Raw genomic sequence first — 20,163 nt, 5'->3', positions numbered from 1 at the left:
AAAACTAATTGGACCAATGGAGGAGTCACATACCAAGGAACAATCTCCCCAAGCAGTTTTGTGAGAGGTGCTTTGAGCAAGGAGATCGAAAATCGCAGCTAAATGAGCTAGAACTCGTGCTTGAGCTAGATATTGGTGTTTGTGGGAGGAAGAAGGAATGTGTGGGTGCAGGAATAAGTGGAGGAGGGCCACCATGGGCCCACGAGGCAGGGGGCGCGCCCTGGGGGGTAGGGCGCGCCCTCCACCCTCGTGGCCAGGTGCTTGCCCCTCCTGCTGTGTTCTTAGTGCCAGATATTCTCAAAAATTCTAGAAAAAAACATATTTCATTTTCAGGGCATTTGGAGTACTTTTATTTTCGGGGTATTTTTATATTGCACGGATAAATCAGAAAACAGACAGAAAAATACTATTTTTACTTTATTTCAACTAAATAACAGAAAGTAGAAAGAGGGTACAGAAGGTTGTGCCTTCTAGTTTCATCCATCTCATGCTCATCAAAAGGAATCCACTAACAAGGTTGATCAGGTCTTGTTAACATACTCATTCCGAATAACATGGAACCGGAGAAATTTCGAATAACACTATGTTACCTCAACAGGGATATGCACATCCCCAATAATAAGAATATCATATTTCTTCTTGACAGTAGGAAGAGGAAATTCAAAACCTCCAAATATAATTGATGGAATTTTTCCAATAGAGTTGATACTATGAACTCGAGGTTGTTTCCTCGGAAAGTGTACCGTATGCTCATTACCATTAACATGAAAAGTGACATTGCCTTTGTTGCAATCAATAACAGCCCCTGCAGTATTCAAAAAAGGTCTTCCAAGAATAATAGACATACTATCGTCCTCGGGAGTATCAAGAATAACAAAGTCCGTTAAAATAGTAACGTTTGCAACCACAACAGGCACATCCTCACAAATACCGACAGGTATAGCAGTTGATTCATCAGCCATTTGCAAAGATATTTCAGTAGGTGTCAACTTATTCAAATCAAGTATACGATATAAAGAGAGAGGCATAACACTAACACCGGATCCAAGATCACATAAAGCAGTTTTAACATAGTTTATTTTAATGGAGCATGGTATAGTGGGTACTCCTGGATCTCCTAGTTTCTTTGGTATTCCACCCTTAAAAAAGTATAATTAGCAAGCATGGTGGAAATTTTAGCTTCCGGTATCTTTCTTTTATTAGTGACAATATCTTTCATATACTTAGCATAAGGATTCATTTTGAGCATATCAGTCAAACGCATACGCAAAAAGATAGGTCTAATCATTTCAGAAAAGCGCTCAAAATCCTCATCATCCTTTTTCTTGGATGGTTTGAGAGGAAAAGGCATGGGTTTCTGAACCCATGGTTCTCTTTCTTTACCATGTTTCCTAGCAACAAAGTCTCTCTTATCATAATGTTGATTCTTTGATTGTGGGTTATCAAGATCAACAGCAGGTTCAATTTCTACATCATTATCATTACTTGGTTGAGTATCATCATGAACATCATCATTGGCATTTTCACTAGGTTCATGTTCACTACCAGATTGTGTTTCAGCATCAGAAATAGATATATCATTTGGATTCTCAGGTGTTTCAGCAATAGGTTCACTAGAAGCATGCAAAGTCCTATCATTTTTCTTTTTCTTCTTTGTAGAAGGACTAGGTGCATCAATATTATTTCTCTGAGAATCTTGCTCAATTCTCTTAGGGTGGCCTTCAGGATACAAAGGTTCCTGAGTCATTCTACCAGTTCTAGTAGCCACTCTAACAGCATAATCATTTTTCTTACTATTCATTTCATTGAGCAAATCATTTTGAGCTTTAAGTACTTGTTCTACTTGAGTGGTAACCATAGAAACATGTTTACTAATGAGTTTAAGTTCACCTTTAACATTAGCCATATAATCACCCAAGTGTTCAATCATATAAGCATTTTGTTTTAATTGTCTACCAAAATAAGCATTGAAATCTTCTTGCTTAACCATAAAGTTATCAAACTCATCCAAGCATTGGCCAACAATTTTAGTAGGAGGGATTTCAGCTTTATCATATCTATATAGAGAATTTACCTTTACTACCTGTGTCGGGTTATCAAGACCGTGAGTTTCTTCAATAGGTGGAGGATTAAGATCACAAGTTTCTTCAACAGGCGGTAAATTAAGACCATGTATTTCTTCAATAGGAGGTAAATTCTTAACATCTTCAGCTTTAATACCTTTTTCTTTCATAGATTTCTTTGCCTCTTGCATATCTATTGGACTGAGGAATAGAACACCTCTCTTCTTCGGAGTTGGTTTAGGAATAGGCTCAGGAGCTGGCTCAGGAAGTGTCCAATTATTCTCATTTGTCAACATATTATTCAATAGAATTTCAGCTTCATCCGGTGTTCTTTCCATGAAAACAGAACCAGCACAACTATCCAGGTAATCTCTGGAAGCATCGGTTAGTCCATTATAAAAGATATCAAGTATTTCATTTTTCTTAAGAGGATGATCAGGCAAAACATTAAGTAACTTGAGAAGCCTCCCCCAAGCTTGTGGGAGACTCTCTTCTTCAATTTGCACAAAATTGTATATATCCCTTAAAGCAGCTTGTTTCTTATGAGCAGGGAAATATTTAGCAGAGAAGTAATAGATCATATCCTGGGGACTACGCACACAACCAGGATCAAGAGAATTAAACCATATCTTAGCATCACCCTTTAATGAGATTTCTCATCATTAGTGAACAGGGTGGCTATATCATTTAATTTAGTAAGATGTGCCACAACAGTTTCAGATTCATAGCCATGAAAAGGATCAGATTCAACCAAAGTAATTACATCAGGATCAACAGAGAATTCATAATCATTATCGGTAACACAGATAGGTGAAGTAGCAAAAGCAGGGTCAGGTTTCATTCTATCATTAAGAGATTGCTGATTCCATTTAGCTAATAACCTCTTAAGCTCATATCTATCTTTGCAAGCTAAAATAGCTAAAGAAGCTTCTTTATCAAAAACAGAACCCTCAGGAATAACAGGCAAATCTTCATCATCACTTTCATCAATATAATCAGTTTCAATAATTTCTTTCTCACTAGCCCTAGCAATTTGTTCATCAAGAAATTCACTAAGGGGCACAGTAGTATCAAGCATAGAAGTAGCTTCATGATAAGTATCATGCATAGCAGAAGTGGCATCACCAATAACATGCGACATATCAGAAGGAATAGCAGAAGCAGGTTTAGGTGTCGCAAGCTTACTCAAAACAGAAGGTGAATCAAGTGCAGAGCTAGATGGCAGTTCCTTACCTCCCCTCGTAGTTGAGGGATAAATTGTTGTCTTAGCGTCTTTCAAGTTCTTCATAGTGATCAGCAGATATAAATCCCAAGTGACTCAAAGAATAGAGCAATGCTCCCCGGCAACGGCACCAAAAAATAGTCCTGATAACCCACAAGTATAGGGGATCACAACAGTTTTCGAGGGTAGAGTATTCAACCCAAATTTATTGATTTGACACAAGGGGAGCCAAAGAATATTCTCAAGTATTAGCAACTGAGTTGTCAATTCAGCCACACCTGGATAACTTAATATCTGCAGCAAAGTATTTAGTAGCAAAGTAATATGATAGTAGTGGTGACGGTAACAAAGGTAACAGTAGCAAAAGTAATATTTTTGGTGTTTTGTAGTGCTTGTAATAGTAGCAACGGAAAAGTAAGTAAGCGAAGAACAATATATGAAAAGCTCGTAGGCATTGGATCGGTGATGAAGAATTATGCCGGATGCGGTTCATCATCTAACGGTCATAACATAGGGTGACACAGAACTAGCTCCAATTCATCAATGTAATGTAGGCATGTATTCCGAATATAGTCATACGTGCTTATGGAAAAGAACTTGCATGACATCTTTTGTCCTACCCTCCCGTGGCAGCAGGGTCCTAATGGAAACTAAGGGATATTAAGGCCTCCTTTTAATAGAGTACCGGAACAAAGCATTAGCACATAGTGAATACATGAACTCCTCAAACCATGGTCATCACCGGGAGTGGTCCCGATTATTGTCACTTCGGGGTTGCCGGATCATAACACATAGTAGGTGACTATAGACTTGCAAGATAGGATCAAGAACTCACATATATTCATGAAAACATAATAGGTTCAGATCTGAAATCATGGCACTCGGGCCCTAGTGACAAGCATTAAGCATAGCAAAGTCATAGCAACATCAATCTCTGAACATAGTGGATACTAGGGATCAATCCCTAACAAAACTAACTCGATTACATGATAGATCTCATCCAACCCATCACCGTCTAGCATGCCTACGATGGAATTACTCACGCACGGCGGTGAGCATCATGAAATTGGTGATGGAGGACGGTTGAGGATGACGATGGCGACGAATCCCCCTCTCCGGAGCCCCGAACGGACTCCAGATCAGCCCTCCCGAGAGGTTTTAGGGCTTGGCGGCGGCTCTGTATCGTAAAACGTGATGAATTCTTCTCTCTGATTTTTTTCTCCTCGAAAGCAAATATATATAGTTGGAGTCGAGGTCGGAGGAGCTCCAGGCGCGCCCTACGGGGGGGGCGCCCCCCACCCTGGTGGACAGGGTGTGGGCCCCCTGGTCTTCATCTTTTGCAAGGATTTTTATTATTTCCAAATAGACGTTCCGTGGAGTTTCAGGTCATTCCGAGAACTTTTGTTTCTGCACATAAATAACACCATGGAAAGTCTGCTGAAAACAGCGTCAGTCCGGGTTAGTTCCATTCAAATCATGCAAGTTATAGTCCAAAACAAGGGCAAAAGTGTTTGGAAAAGTAGATACGACGGAGACATATCATCTGACAGATGGGTACCAGTTGTGAGGTCCAGCTGGCATGACACATACGCGGGTTTTTTCTGATGGTTTTTCTGGACGCCGAACCACATCACCTAGGCTCGATATGACCAGAGCAGCTCGCCGGATGGCCAGGTCGCCCAGGTAGGCCCGCACCACATTGGCACACACCGCTCGCATTCTAATTGCACACGATCCTGCCCTAATGATGAAGCGATGCGCATGTTACTTCCGGCTAATGATGAAGCCATGGTTTTCTTGAATCCTTTGACACTAGACAACATGACATATAGAAGGGTAGATGAGATCAGGAAAAATAGGGACCATTTTCTGCACATCCAGAATGGCGCCATTTTATTAAATCCCTTGTCAGTCCGGACGTCGGACATTCATGAGAGAGGCGGTCTGGCCCAAACCCTAGAAGCGTTGTCGAGGCCACCCCAAACCCTAGAAGCATCGAGGCCACCCAAAACCCTAGAAGCGTTGCCGAGGCCACCCAAATTTACCAAGTTAAAATAGCGTTGTCGTCGAGGCCGCCCCAAACCCTAGAAGCATTGTCGAGGCCACCCCAAGCCTTAGAAGCGTCGAGGCAACTAATTAATATTCCTTGTTGTGATTAGCTTGCTAGCTCTATGTTTGCCACTAATATATCCATCTCTCATGTTTGTATATTAATTGCCATGTTGTAATATTTGCAGAAACTATGGAGCAAAGAGAGTTGGAAACAGAATAGTTGTTGGGGGACATAATCCTCGGCGGAGGTGGTGTCTTGTCGTATCTCAACGACACCGATGGTCTGGAAGGAGAGGGTGAAGGAGGCTCCGGTGATCGAAAAATGGAGGAGGAAGGACATGATCATGATGTCTCCGGTGACCGAATGCCGGTGGAAGAAGGAGACCGTGATGACGGCTCCGGTGACCGAACGGAGGAGGGAGCTGTTGCAAAGCCGGCGAGGTATATATATTAATTAAGCCTGTGCTGACTAGCTAATTGATGCATTAATTGTTTGGTATGTACATATATTAACTCTTCTTTCTTCTTTTCTAGCCCTTCGGATCGAGCCAAACATCGGTAACGAGACGAGGCGTGAAGAAAAGGTTCCGCCAGGATGAAAGTTTCACGATCACATCAATCGCGGACGATGGCCAACCGATTGAACCCAGGCGGACCAAGGAAGCATTTTCTGCTCAGTGCGGAGCTATTGTTAGGGACATCATCCCGATCAGCATCCAGCAATTGAATAAGCCTAAGAACGAAGAGCCTCAAGTTTCTTATGTCATCGATAGATAGAAAGATGATCTTTGGACCTCGCTGAAGGCAAATTTCACCCTACCGCCAGAGGAGGACCTGAATAAGCCAGTTATAGAGCCACTGGTCAAGGCTCATGCTCTTAAGAAGATGACATATCTATTCAGGAGGTGGAAGAATGAGTTGAAATAAACGTATGTCAATAAAGGGAAGATAAGAGATCAATGGCCCGCATTTGTGGCCTACAAGACATCGGAGAAGAGTAAGAAGATGTCGGAGACAAACAAGATAAATGTTATAAAGAAGCTGTATCACCATCGCACGGGGTCAGGGGGCTACCTCAAAGCCCCACCGTTGTGGGACAAAGCTGAGAATGACCTGATTCCTAAAGGGGTCGAACCAGAGACATTGAACTGGCCAGACCGTTCAAGGACTGGTTCTTCGGGGTTGGGGGAACCTTGGACCCTGAAACAGGGAAGTGCGTTTGGACGGACGAGCAACTTGCAATACCCGTCAAGAAGCATCAGAAGTGTATCGCCGCAGCGCAGCAAAGGACGTTCGTTCCCGACAAAGAGAACGGCGAGCTGACAGAGGCCCTCGGGAATCTTGAGCACCCTGGACAAACATGAGGCACGCCAGGCTCCGTTGCGTGGAAGGTTGGGTTTCCAGGCACAGGCGGTTACAAAACCCGGGAGAGGAAGAGGAAACTGGAGCAGAGCCAAATGCAGAAGCTAAATGCAAGAGTACAAAAGCTAGAGGAACAAGTTGAGAGCTAGTGAGCTGCCGGAGCTGCCCTAGAAGCTACCCCGCCATCTCAGCAGAGAAGCAACGTGGCTTCCACCGAGCTCGTTCAGCAGCCTGGCTTCACGGCTCCTAGCAACCCCGTGGATGCTATCACGGAGGTTCAACATTGCCAGCTTATGACACAATGGCAGAACCACAAAGTCAAGGCGGCTGTCGGCTCTGTTGCACCTCCTCAACCCGACGGAACTTTTCACTTCCGTCCGATTCCACATGGCTATGCTGTCGTGATGGTGGATGAAGTAACGGAGGGATTTGAGGAACTCGAGCTTGACCACCCTATAGGTGAAGGGGAGACTCAGCTGGGTCTTGCTCTGAGACTCCATGTCTATGGCAGAAGGAGCACATCAAACTTCCGAACTGGACGCCTCCGCCTCCTCCTCCTCCTCCGGCGAGTCAGGGCACTCCGCCTCCTCCTCCTTCTCCTCCTCCGGCGAGTGATCAGGGCACTCCGCCTCCTTCTCCGGCTGCTCCGGTGCGTGAGGCCGGCACTCCGCCTCCTCCTTCGCCTTCTCCGGTGCGTTCGAGTTGTCCGCCTCCTCCTCCACCTCGCCAGCAACAGTGGAAGACAGACGCATTCGCTCCGGCTCCTCCGGCGTGTCGGAGCACTCCAGCTCCTTCTCCGCCTCGTAAGCAACAACGGAAGAGAGACGCCTGCACTCCGGCGTCTAGCAGTACAACCAGAGGTGGCAGGCAATACAGATATGCTCCATCTCTGAAGCCTCTAGAGAAGTTACCATATGAGAGGACCGTGGAGGAAAACACGGAGATCTGTGAAGCCTATGTGAAGGACTTTTTTGCAAAGAAACCTCCACCTCCGAAGGAGGCGATATATCCGGTTAAAGCGAAGCGCACTATGGATGCCTTGAAGCGACCACCACCGCGTTCGCCGGATGACAACCATGTCCGCTGTCTTAAGAAGACACTAGAAGATGCGCGTGGGTCGAAGAAGTGGGAAAAAATTCCCCAGCTCGGCGAACGGGTGAACCAATCGTGCCCCCCGCTCAAGGTGTCTAGCGATATCGTCGCAATCTGCCGGGGATGGTGCCCAGTACCAATCTTGGTAACTACCTGGGCGATGATGTACATTTTGATACAATGGAGGTGGACGACTTCCGATACCAGTACGGGAAGCCTCTCGTCAAAGATGGAAGTCCTCCTCTACCAACGATGATGCAAAGATTCCATCAATGGTAGATGAAAGCCTGCAGCGAGTCTGGGAAGGATGCTTTGTCGATGAGAATTAAAGATGACCACGACTTCATTGGACAAGATCTGTTAACTATTGATTTTCACGAGTTTTTCCAGTTCTACAATCAAAAGGCCCTCGACAAATCACCTGTGGCTTGCTACTGTCTGTAAGTACTACTTTCTGTAATTAAGTCTCTATATATAGCTTAGCTCTTTCATTGCATGTATATATAATTATCCTCGCTATATTATGCAGATTGAAGATCGCCGAATTCAAAAAAACAGAAATCTATGACATTGGGTTCATTAACCCAAATGTCAGACATGAATTTACGGTTAAACACAATGTCTCAGAAACCGAGGACAACTTGCTACAATCGTTGCTCAAAAATCAAAGCAAAGACAAAATACTCTTTCTTTACAACTTCAAGTGAGTGTTACTGTCTTGTGCAAATTCGTTTTCCCTTATTACTCGAGGGTATAGTAATGTAACTGATGAGTTATGCATGCATGTGCAGGTTCCACTTTATTCTGCTAGAGATTAAGCTTGAGCCGGGAGTCGTAACCGTATTAGACTCGAGAAGAAAAGATCCCCAGGAGTATGCGGACATGACTGAAATGCTCCAGAAGTAAGTTCAATCGATCATTATCGCACCTTATCGTCAACTTTGTTCATTTCCTGATATCAAGTAATTGTTTTCCTTGTCTGGCAGGGCTTGGAAAGAGTTCACCGCAATTTCTCCGGGACTGCCGACCGAGCTGCAATTTAAACACCCAAGAGTAAGTACTACTACCTAGTTCTGCGCATCTCCCATTGATTCTAGCTAGTTTCATCAATACCATTTAGCATGTTTGCTTATCAGTTTGATTGACCTCTGTTTCTCGTAGTGCTTGTGGTAGGAAGCCGGGAATGATTTTTGTGGATACTACGTTTGCGAGTTCATCTACAACGCGACGGCCTCTAATAAGCGGGGCTACTCTGAAAGACAATATGAAGTGCGTAAGCAAAAATATTCACAATTTTATTTTATTACCATCATTTGTGTTGAGTTTCATTCATACACATGTATTGACCCTCTTCTTCAATTTAGATCTGGCAGATGCGTGATGAACTCCTACCACAAGATCGAATACGAGCAATTCAAGAGGAATTGGCAGGATTCTTTCTTGACCACGTCATCAATCCAGCCGGAGAATACCATGTGGAAATTGACTTCAGATGTTAGGGATTGTAAGAGATCTTATATTGTATATATGTAGCTAGTAGCGTCGGATAGATATACGAAACTTGTTGTTCGACCAATCTCTCGGAGAAGGAGAGGTCGATCACTTCTCTCTGTATATGATCATGACGATCTTGTGTACTTAATGGTTCCTTCATTTGCTTACTAGCTAGCGTGTTGAGTTCTCTCTATGCGTATAGTACCTAGCGTCGACCAAGCACGGAGATAAGAGAGGTCACTTCTCTCTATTAGATAGATAACACAATATATGAAACCCCTAAATTAACCCTCCAAAACCACCACCACCCCCCCCCTTAAAAAACAAAAACCCTAGCTCCTGAGCTCCTGAGCTGCTGACGCGTGGATGGTTTTTGGTCCCGATTGGTGTTACCAACTGGGACCAAAGGACCTCCTGCCTGGGCTCGCCACAGCGGCCACGTGGAGCACCATCTGTCCCGGTTCGTAAGCGAACCGGGACTAAAGGTGATGGGCTTTAGTCCCAACCCTTTAGTCCTGGTTCTAGAACCGAGACAAATGGGCCTCTAGAACCGGGACACACTACAAGAAATATGTCAACTTGTGACAGCCATTTCGCTTGGAATGGCTCAAACCCTGAAATTGCTTACACCAAATGGTCACAAAGCAGACAAGAGTGGCCAATGACCTTATTTCTACCTGATTACGACCAATATAAATGGTCATGAGGTTGTGAACGTGGATGCATTGGTACTTATTGCTATGACTAGGCGCCACCTCATCAGTTTTGCCTATGTGTCATGTCCATGTGTCCATTTTTTCCCTAGGTTGTGAAGCAACCTATATTTTTGTCATTCCAAAAATTCCCAAAAAAATTGGGCATTCATTACTATCCAAATCATTGCCTCATGACAATATTCAACTCCATTTGCCTAGTAAATCTTCCTCGGCAAATTTCCAAAGTTTTTGTTCAACTCGAACTGTTGTGAAGGAAGTACTAGCTAGGCATATCCTAATGTGCTGAATTTTTGCCACATCTTCTATATTCCCAAATCATTGCTCTCCGCAAAATTTGAGCCACATCTAACAATACATGTGAGTGTGGCTTCAACATTCATATTTCTGTCCAGTGTGGTACGTTGCAAAGCAAGTTACACCTAGGCTCCTCCATTTGAGCTGCAATTTTTCCAAGATAGTGTCCTTAGTAGATGATCATCCTCGGCCAAAACTCAGGCCCATTGGCCATGTGCATTTCTCGTACCACTAATCAAACACTTCGGTGCTAATTCATGTTTGAGCATTGTTCGGTCTCCTCGTGAGATTCTTCTGTTGTTATTTTATTCCAAGCATCTACCTGGGGAGTGCCAAACCTACTAGACATGCCTAGGCTTCCCAGAACTCATGGCAACGCCACGGTCATGACCACGCGGCGGGCATGCGAGTCTACGCGCTTTGGAGTTGGGGCCCTGGGCCACCATCCAAACCTCAATGTATCACCACCAAACCATGTATTTATGCTTAAATAGATACTTATTGACCTAGAAATGATTTTTGGAAAAAATAAATAGCAAACTATGAGGCAGCTACAGTTCAAATTTGACCCGCTTCCTCCTGAATTGGCGGGAATTTGTCTTTTTCACCAGAGATGGATCAAAGCTTTTGACACCCAACCATTCTGTCAATTGTGCATTAAATATGGCCTAGTATTTTATAAAATTAATTTGGTCCAATTTTGCAACAAATATATGGTAGGTCCTTCACAAAAAAACTCATTTCAGGCACTCGGAAAATGGAAAATGAATTTACCGTGCAAAGACAATGAAAACTCCCTTAGGCAACATTGTTTGGAATTCCAAGATGCACCCTTGTGCACAATATGAGATCATTTGAACAAACTATGCCATGAATGTGGCCATAAGATTGATTATTTGGCTTGAAAGCCATGAATCTTCACGCATGATAGCTCATTTCTGAGAACACTTTTTAAAAATAATTACCGTATTACAAGTTTATTATTTTTCCTGGAAACTTGGTCACATATGATGACACAATGCGAAGGTTTCCAAATTTTTTGATTTTTTTTTTGAAATTTTTATGCCCCTTTCAAAATGCGGTCAAAACGACGGGCTTGACCGTTCATAGCTAGTTGTTGAATCTTGGAAACCTTTTGATGTTTCTCTGATTAAATAGATAGTTATGTACCTAAAAATGATTTTTGGAAAAAATAAAGAGCAAACTATGAGGTAGCTACAGTTAAAATTTAACCCGCTTCCTACTAAATCGGCGGAAATTTGTCTTTTTCACCAGAGTTGGGTCAAGGCTTTTGACACCCAACCATTGTGTCAATTCTGCATTAAACATGGCCTAGTATTTTTTAAAATTGATTTGATCCACTTTTAAAACATTTATTTGGTAGTTCCTTCACAAAAAAACCTCATTTCGGGCACTCGAAAAATGGAAAATGAATTTTCCGTGCAAAGAGAATGTAAACTCCCTTAGGCAACATTGTTCGCCATTCCAAGATGCACCCTTGTGCACAATATGAGATCATTTGAACAAAATATGCCATGAATGTCGCCATAAGATTGATCATTTGACTTGAAAGCCATTGATCTCCACACACGATAGCTCGTTTCTGAGAACACTTTTTAAAAAAATTATCGTATTACACGTTTATCATTTTTCCTGGTAACATGGCCACATATAATGACACAATGCGAAGGCTTTCCAATTTTTTTTATATTTTTTGAATTTTTCATGCCCGTTTCAAAATGCGGTCAAAATGACGGGCATGACCGTTCCTAGGTAGTGGTTGAATCTTGGATAACTTTTGGTGTTTCTCTGATTAAATAGATACTTTTGTACCTAAAAATTATTTTTGGGAAAAATAAAAAACAAACTATGAGGCAGCTGCAGTTCAAATTTCACCCGCTTCCAACAAAATCGGCGGAAATTTGTCTTTTTCACGAGAGGTGGACCAAAACTTTTGACACCCAACCATTTGGTCAACTGTGCATTAAATAAGGCCTAGTATTTTAGAAAATTGATTTGGTACAATTTTGCAACAATTATTTGGTAGGTTCTTAAAAATAACTCATTTTGGGCTCTCGAAAAATGGTAAATGATTTTTTCGTCCAAAAAAATGAAAATTTCCTTAGGCAACATTGTTTGTCATTCCAATATGCACCCTTCTGCACAATATGAGATCATTTGAACAAACTATGTCATGAATGTGGCCATAAGATTGATCATTTGACTTGAAAGCCATTGATCTCCACACATGATAGCTCGTTTCTGAGAACACTTTTTAAAATAATTATCGTATTACAAGGTCATGCCCGTTTCAAAATGCGGTCAAAACAACGGGCATGACCGTTCCTAGCTAGTGGTTAAATCTTGGGAAACTTTTGGTGTTTCTCTGATTAAATAGATACTTTTGTATCTAAAAATAATTTTTTGAAAAAATAAAAAGCAAATTATGAGGCAACTGCAGTTCAAATTTGACCCGCTTCCAGCTGAATCGGCGGAAATTTGTCTTTTTCACGAGAGGTGGATCAAATCTTTTGACACCCGACCATTTGGTTAATTATACATTAAATATGGTGTAATATTTTACAAATTTTATTTGGTCCAATTTTGCAACAAATATATTATAGATACTTCAAAAAAAAACTCATTTCGGGCACTTGAAAAATTATTTTTAGTCAACTTTGACCAATTTATATGATCATTACATCATACTGCATTCTGATTGGTCCGTGGACATGTCACGCGGATCGTGCATGAAGCACCGTCAGATGCTCGCGGATCCAACGGTAGTTCTCAACCCTTCCACACCAACCCCGAAACCCTAGATGGTCATTTTGCATCCACCCCCCGCCTCCTTTCTTTCCACATCCATCCATCGATCCCCTTCCAGATCCCCCGTCTCCTCTCTGTCTCGCCCCATGGAGAGAGAGAGCGAGAGCTCGCCTCCTCCCTTCCAGATCCATCGCCGCCGTCACCTTCCTCCTGCGGAGCTCGCCGCCGTTCATGGCCTCCCCCACGCCCTCCTCCTCTCGCCCCTCCCCTGCCCTCACCACCCCAATTGAACTTATCAAGTGGAAATTATTCTAAATCAAGCCGGGAGATACTGTTGGGTTCTCAACACTATCCCCTTCCCACTCCCCACAGCGACGGCCGACGGCCTCAGCGCGGCGCAAAATCCACCACCACCGCGAAGCCAGCTTGTTGTTCCCGTGCCGGCCGCTGGTGTCCCCGTCGCCGCCGTGGGCCCTCGCCGCCGCGGCGCCTGTCTCTGTGCGGCGCCTGCCGTGGCCGTCGTCGTGGTCGTCGACGTCGCTGCGCGTGGTGCGGTGCATGGCCAAGGACGGCGGGTGCGGATGGTGGCGAAGCAGATCCCGCGGGAGCTGGCGGACATGCTGACCCGCGACCCCATCATGCAGCGCGCCGTCCTCCCCGAGGCCGCCCTCGGCGCCGACCACTACCTCTCCTCCCTCACCACCATCGCCGACGTCGAGCTCTCCAACGACCTCCAGGTCACGCCCGGACCCTCCCTCGAAACGATGCGGCTGCGCTGCAATCTGGGATGGTTGGTTGTGGGGGGTGATGCTGAGCTCCTTGTCTCTGCTTCGGTCTGTGTCTGCAGGTGTGCAAGGTGTATGTGTCTGTGTTTGGGGACGAGAGGGGGAAGAAAGTGGCCATGGCCGGGCTCAAGGACAAGGCCAGTCAGGAGCCAGATTGGCAAGCGGATGAAGCTGCGCCTCACGCCCAAGATATGGTTCATCGAAGACGAGTCCATGGAGCGCGGAAGCAGGGTATGCTTGATTCTGTTTTGTCAGGCATTGGCATGTTACGAAATACAAGTTTGTTCCTCTATTGCCAAAAACGTACAGTACTCATCTAGCTGCACCATCACCATGAGCTTTCACCCATTTTTCATCTTTCGGTAGTTCATGGTCAGACCTTATTCAGTATTCACCGCCTACTATTTGTTACTACTGCCATCTTTGCTGCTGCAGAGCAGAGTTATCGACACCATGTTTCTTTGAACTTGTTTGCATCGCCATTCGATACTGCCTTCTGCGATCGTTGTAAAACGTAGTACGGGATACTTATCTTAACTGATCCTGTTTATCCTCCCTTGCAATTTGCACACTGTATGTGACAGTCGTTTGCTTCTCTAGTTACATTCTGCGGTGTATTTGCAGTTCAGTTTAGGTGAAAATTAGAATCATCATTTACATGTATGTGGATAACTTATATGTTTTCCGATATTATATTAGATGTGAACTTCTTGCTGTAGAGCTGGAAACTAGCTCAAAAGCTGGAAACGCTTCAGTTTTCTGCATAGCTCAGTGCCTATAGAGTGGACATTTAAATCTGCTGTAGGATCTGTATTATTACCACAAAGAATAATTACATGGAGCATTTTTCACATTTTTCTCATATGTACCAGGAGATCCTTGTCTAACCAGTTCACCTCTGCAGATTCTTACTATATTGGACAAACTAAAGGAGGAAAGGGAACAGAGAGAAGGAAATGTTGAAGAAGAAGATGTGGAAGTTTCAGATATAGCAGAAGAAGAAGATGGTGTCTGGGAGGGAGATGAACCAGATGAGGAGGACATAATTTATGTAAAATAGCCCACTACTTCTTCTGAAAACTCGGTCACCATTCGTTCAACTTCAGAGCTCAACAGGTCTGTTCTTGCCCTGACCAAGCTGTTCAAGTATGTTAGGTTTGCAATAATATTTAGTATTGGTTTGGCTCTTGCAATGCATAGGCACAGCAGGATATACTCCTGTGTGCTACTAAATGTCACGGAGAAGAAACAAAGATGGCAAGTAAAAAGAAACTGTTTATAACTTGAACACTAGCTGAATTTACAGCAAAACTGATTTGTAAAACAAAACCTGGATTAGATCAACAAGTCCTTAGCATATCAAACGTGCCACTTTGGAAATGTCAGCCTGTAGCACATAATATGTTATCTTATTGCTGCTGTGTCACTGTATCCTAGTAATTCTGCTGTGTCACTTTATCCCAGTAAAGCAAGATGCCTGTTATACTCATGTTCCTGATGATATTGGTGTACACTCAATTTGACTATTTCTTCTAGTTCTGCTACTAGTTGCTGTGTACTCCTAGTGCTGTAGTTCCTGTGTAGTAATACGGAAATATTATTGCTCAAATATGATGATGTGGCCTGCAGCACACCTGCTTCGACGCTGACCCGTCCGTCGTCATCGCCTTCGATGACGACGAGGACACCGCAGGCGCCGTCGGCCTCGGCGGCGGCTTCCACCACTACCACATCGTCGTCACCTACCAGGGCGTCAAGGGGTGAATTGATTTGATCGTTAATATGTGGCTGGATGTGATGTTTTGCAGGTTGAAGGCGCTAAGGTGTTGGAGACGTGCCTGTACTTGTTGAGCGTTTTATCTGTAGAGTGCTATATTATGATTGGTGTAATATTGTATGGTTATATTGTGATTGGTGGAATGTAATAAACTTGATTGGTACATCGGTGATTTGGCTGTTATTTGAATATATTTAAAATGTGTTCTCTGATTGGTATATCATTGAGTTACAAGTTGTGAAAAATTAAAACCTGATGTTTGGGACCTAGTGCCGAGAAGAATCTGACAATGTGCATCCAGTTGACTACAATAATCTGAAAATTGAATGTAACAAAAAAAAAAGAAAACCTGAAAATAAAAAATATATAGAATGTGAAAAGGCTGCACCTAGAAAGCAAAAAAGGCCGAACCAATGGCCCAAGCCCATGTAGCTAGTAAAAACAACAGGAAAAAATACATTAAAAAGGCTGAATTGTTGGGCTCGGCCCATGTAAAACGCCGAATCGGACCGGGCTGATTCTTGTGCCACATCAGCTTGCCACGCTGGATGCCTACGTGGCCTGAGGAGGTTGCTAGTGACCAAAAATTTGGTCGAAGAACCAACGACCTTTTACATATCACAGAGAAGGTCACTAATTTCAGTTTACGACTGCCAGCTTTTGACCTTCTGTTTTTTGTCACAAAAAGGTCGCAAATGAAAAACTCTGACCTTTCAGCGGCCAATAGTGAGGGTCACAAGTTGACATATTTCTTGTAGTGACAAATGGGCCTTTTTCTACTAGTGCAACCACCACCACCTCTTAAAACACTTTTCCGTTGCCTTTCAACAAAAAAAAATCTTCTTTCCCATTGGCACCTCCCACAAGTCGCGTAGCCACCACCTTATCCCCCCCTCTCCTCTTCGTCAGAGACGCCACCCACTATCACCACTGAGCAAAAGTTTTCACTGCTTCAATGTCCCATGGCTCTTCCGTGTCTCGAGTGCCATCTTTGGATCCATCTAGGGAACCGCATCTACCATCCTCGCGAGCTTCGAACCATCTCCTTGGCCCACTCTAGCTGGCAAGCCACCTCCCGAGCCATGCCACTTCAGGCTCGAACTCCTTCATGAAAAAGAAAGGAATCCTCACATTCCCGGTTTTCGTTCCGTTGGCCACCACTCGTCCAAATGAGCTAGCGACATGAGAATGAAGACGATGATTACGGTCACAACAATGGTTGATGGCAAGGTCAAATCGCAGGCTTGACGCTTCCCCGTCAACATGCAAGGTGCCCGTGATGACTTCATCAATCTAGATGCTCTACAACTTCGGTCATATTTTAAATAAACCTTATATATGAATTTGTGTAACCTTCCTAAAGCTGGAAGGATCAATCTACATGGCCAACCCAATAGCGTCTGCAAGGGGTACATGGTTACCCAACCGCCTTCACGGTATATGCAGAATATTAATTGCTATAAAAACCCATCATACAAAAATACAGTTAATTTTAAAATCAAAGAACGATGTAACAAAGCACGCTTTACTTTCTAATGCATTTCTTATGGTACCCCTAGGTTGACATATATAACCTTCTATTCCTGTCTATTCTTATAATCTCCCTAATATCTGAACTTTAAGTTTTGTCTTAGTAGGCTGGTAAATACAAGAAATAACATTTCAATAAATCTAACATAATTTTATTTGCACAAAATATAAATAATTAAAGGACTTCAATAATTGAAATACTTAAGAATCAAACAATAAAAAAGAAAAAAACTTTCATAAAAGGCTTAAAAAATATCAAATACATTAAAAGTCGGTAGATTACAATACTTGTTGGAAATATGCCCTAGAGGCAATACTAAATGGTTATTATTATATTTCTTTGTTCATGATAATCGTCTAATGTTCATGCTATAATTATATTGTCCGGAAATCGTAATACATGTGTGAATGCATAGACCACAACGTATCCCTAGTAAGCCTCTAGTTAACTAGCTCGTTGATCAACAGATAGTCATGGTTTCCTGACTATGGACATTGGATGTCATTGATAACGGGATCACATCATTAGGAGAATGATGTGATGGACAAGACCCAATCCTAAGCATAGCATAAAAGATCGTGTAGTTTCGTTTGCTAGAGCTTTTCCAATGTCAAGTATCTTTTCCTTAGACCATGAGATCGTGCAACTCCCGGATACCGTAGGAGTGCTTTGGGTGTGCCAAACGTCACAACGTAACTGGGTGACTATAAAGGTGCACTACGGGTATCTCCGAAAGTGTCTGTTGGGTTGGCATGGATCAAGACTAGGATTTGTCACTCCGTGTGACGGAGAGGTATCTCTGGGCCCACTCGGTAATGCATCATCATAATGAGCTCTATGTGACTAAGGCGTTAGTCACGGGATCATGCATTGCGGTACGAGTAAAAAGACTTGCCGGTAACGAGATTGAACAAGGTATTGGGATACCGACGATCGAATCTCGGGCAAGTAACATACCGATTGACAAAGGGAATTGCATACGGGATTGATTGAATCCTCGACACCGTGGTTCATCCGATGAGATCATCGTGGAACATGTGGGAGCCAACATGGGTATCCAGATCCCGCTGTTGGTTATTGACCGGAGAGGCGTCTCGGTCATGTCTGCATGTCTCCCGAACCCGTAGGGTCTACACACTTAAGGTTCGGTGACGCTAGGGTTGTAGAGATATGTGTATGCGGAAACCCGAAAGTTGTTCGGAGTCCCGGATGAGATCCCAGACGTCACGAGAGGTTCCGGAATGGTCCGGAGGTGAAGAATTATATATAGGAAGTCAAGTTTCGGCCACCGGGAAAGTTTCGAGGGTTACCGGTATTGTACCGGGACCACCGGGAGGGTCCCGGGGGTCCACCGGGTTGGGCCACCTATCCCGGAGGGCCCCGTGGGCTGAAAGTGGAAGGGAACCAGCCCTTAGTGGGTTGGGGCGCCCCCCTTGGGCCTCCCCCATGCGCCTAGGGTTGGGAACCCTAGGGTGGGTGGGTTCTCCCTTGCCTTGGGGGGCAAGGCAACCCCTTCCCCCCTTTGGCCGCCGCCCCCCCATGAGATCCCATCTCTAGGTCCGGCGCCCCCCCCAGGGGGCCTATATAAAGGAGGGAGGGAGGGCAGCAACCTACAGCCTTGGGCGCCTCCCTCCTCCCCTGCAACACCTCTCTCTCTCTCTCTCTCGCAGAAGCTCGGCGAAGCCCTGCCGGAGACCCGCTACATCCACCACCACGCCGTCGTGCTGCTGGATCTCCATCAACCTCTCCTTCCCCCTTGATAGATCAAGAAGGAGGAGACGTCGCTGCACCGTAAGTGTGTTGAACGCGGAGGTGCCGTCCGTTCGGCACTCGGTCATCGGTGATTTGGATCACGGCGAGTACGACTCCGTCATCCACGTTCATTGGAACGCTTCCGCTCGCGATCTACAAGGGTATGTAGATGCACTCCTTTCCCCTGATTGCTAGTACACTCCATAGATGCATCTTGGTGAGCGTAGGAAAATTTTAAAATTATGCTACGATTCCCAACAGTGGCATCATGAGCCAGGCCTATGCGTAGTTACTATGCACGAGTAGAACACAAAGCAGTTATGGGCGTTGAGTTTGCCAATTCTTCTTGCCGCTACTAGTCGTTTCTTGTTTCGGCGGCATTGTAGGATGAAGCGGCCCGGACCGACCTTACACGTACGCTTACGTGAGACAGGTTCCACCGACTGACATGCACTAGTTGCATAAGGTGGCTAGCGGGTGTCTGTCTCTCCTACTTTAGTCGGAACGGATTCGATGAAAAGGGTCCTTATGAAGGGTAAATAGAAATTGGCAAATCACGTTGTGGTCATACGTAGGTAAGAAAACGTTCTTGCTAGAAACCTACAAACCACGTAAAAACTTGCAACAACAATTAGAGGACGTCTAACTTGTTTTTGCAGCAAGTGCTATGTGATGTGATATGGCCAGAAGATGTGATGAATGATATATGTGATGTATGAGATTGATCATATTCTTGTAATAGGAATCATGACTTGCATGTCGATGAGTATGACAACCGGCAGGAGCCATAGGAGTTGTCTTTATTATTTTGCATGACCTGTGTGTCATTGAATAACGCCATGTAAATTACTTTACTTTGTTGCTAAACGCGTTAGCCATAGAAGTAGAAGTAATCGTTGGCGTGACGACTTCATGAAGACACAATGATGGAGATCATGATGATGGAGATCATGGTGTCATGCCGGTGCCGAAGATGATCATGGTGCCCCGAAGATGGAGATCAAAGGAGCATGATGATATTGGCCATATCATGTCACTATTTGATTGCATGTGATGTTTATCATGTTTTTGCATCTTATTTTCTTAGAACGACGGTAGTAAGTAAGATGATCCCTTATAATAATTTCAAGAAAGTGTTCACCCTAACTGTGCACCGTTGCGAAGGTTCGTTGTTTCGAAGCACCACGTGATGATCGGGTGTGATAGATTCTAACGTTTGAATACAACGGGTGTTGACGAGCCTAGCATGTACAG

General features: G+C 44.0%; 1 pseudogene; it reads left to right on the top strand.

Moving 5' to 3' along the window:
- Positions 1 to 8,070: 8,070 nt before the first annotated feature.
- Positions 8,071 to 15,844, top strand: LOC109746625 (probable ribosome-binding factor A, chloroplastic; annotated as a pseudogene).
- The last annotated feature ends 4,319 nt before the right edge of the window (positions 15,845 to 20,163 follow it).

This window comes from Aegilops tauschii, chromosome 2 (assembly GCF_002575655.3).
Source record: "Aegilops tauschii subsp. strangulata cultivar AL8/78 chromosome 2, Aet v6.0, whole genome shotgun sequence".
In the NCBI taxonomy this organism is placed as follows: domain Eukaryota; kingdom Viridiplantae; phylum Streptophyta; class Magnoliopsida; order Poales; family Poaceae; genus Aegilops; species Aegilops tauschii.
The sequence above is the reverse complement of the archived record's forward strand: the minus strand, read 5'-3'. Positions and strand labels throughout refer to the sequence as shown.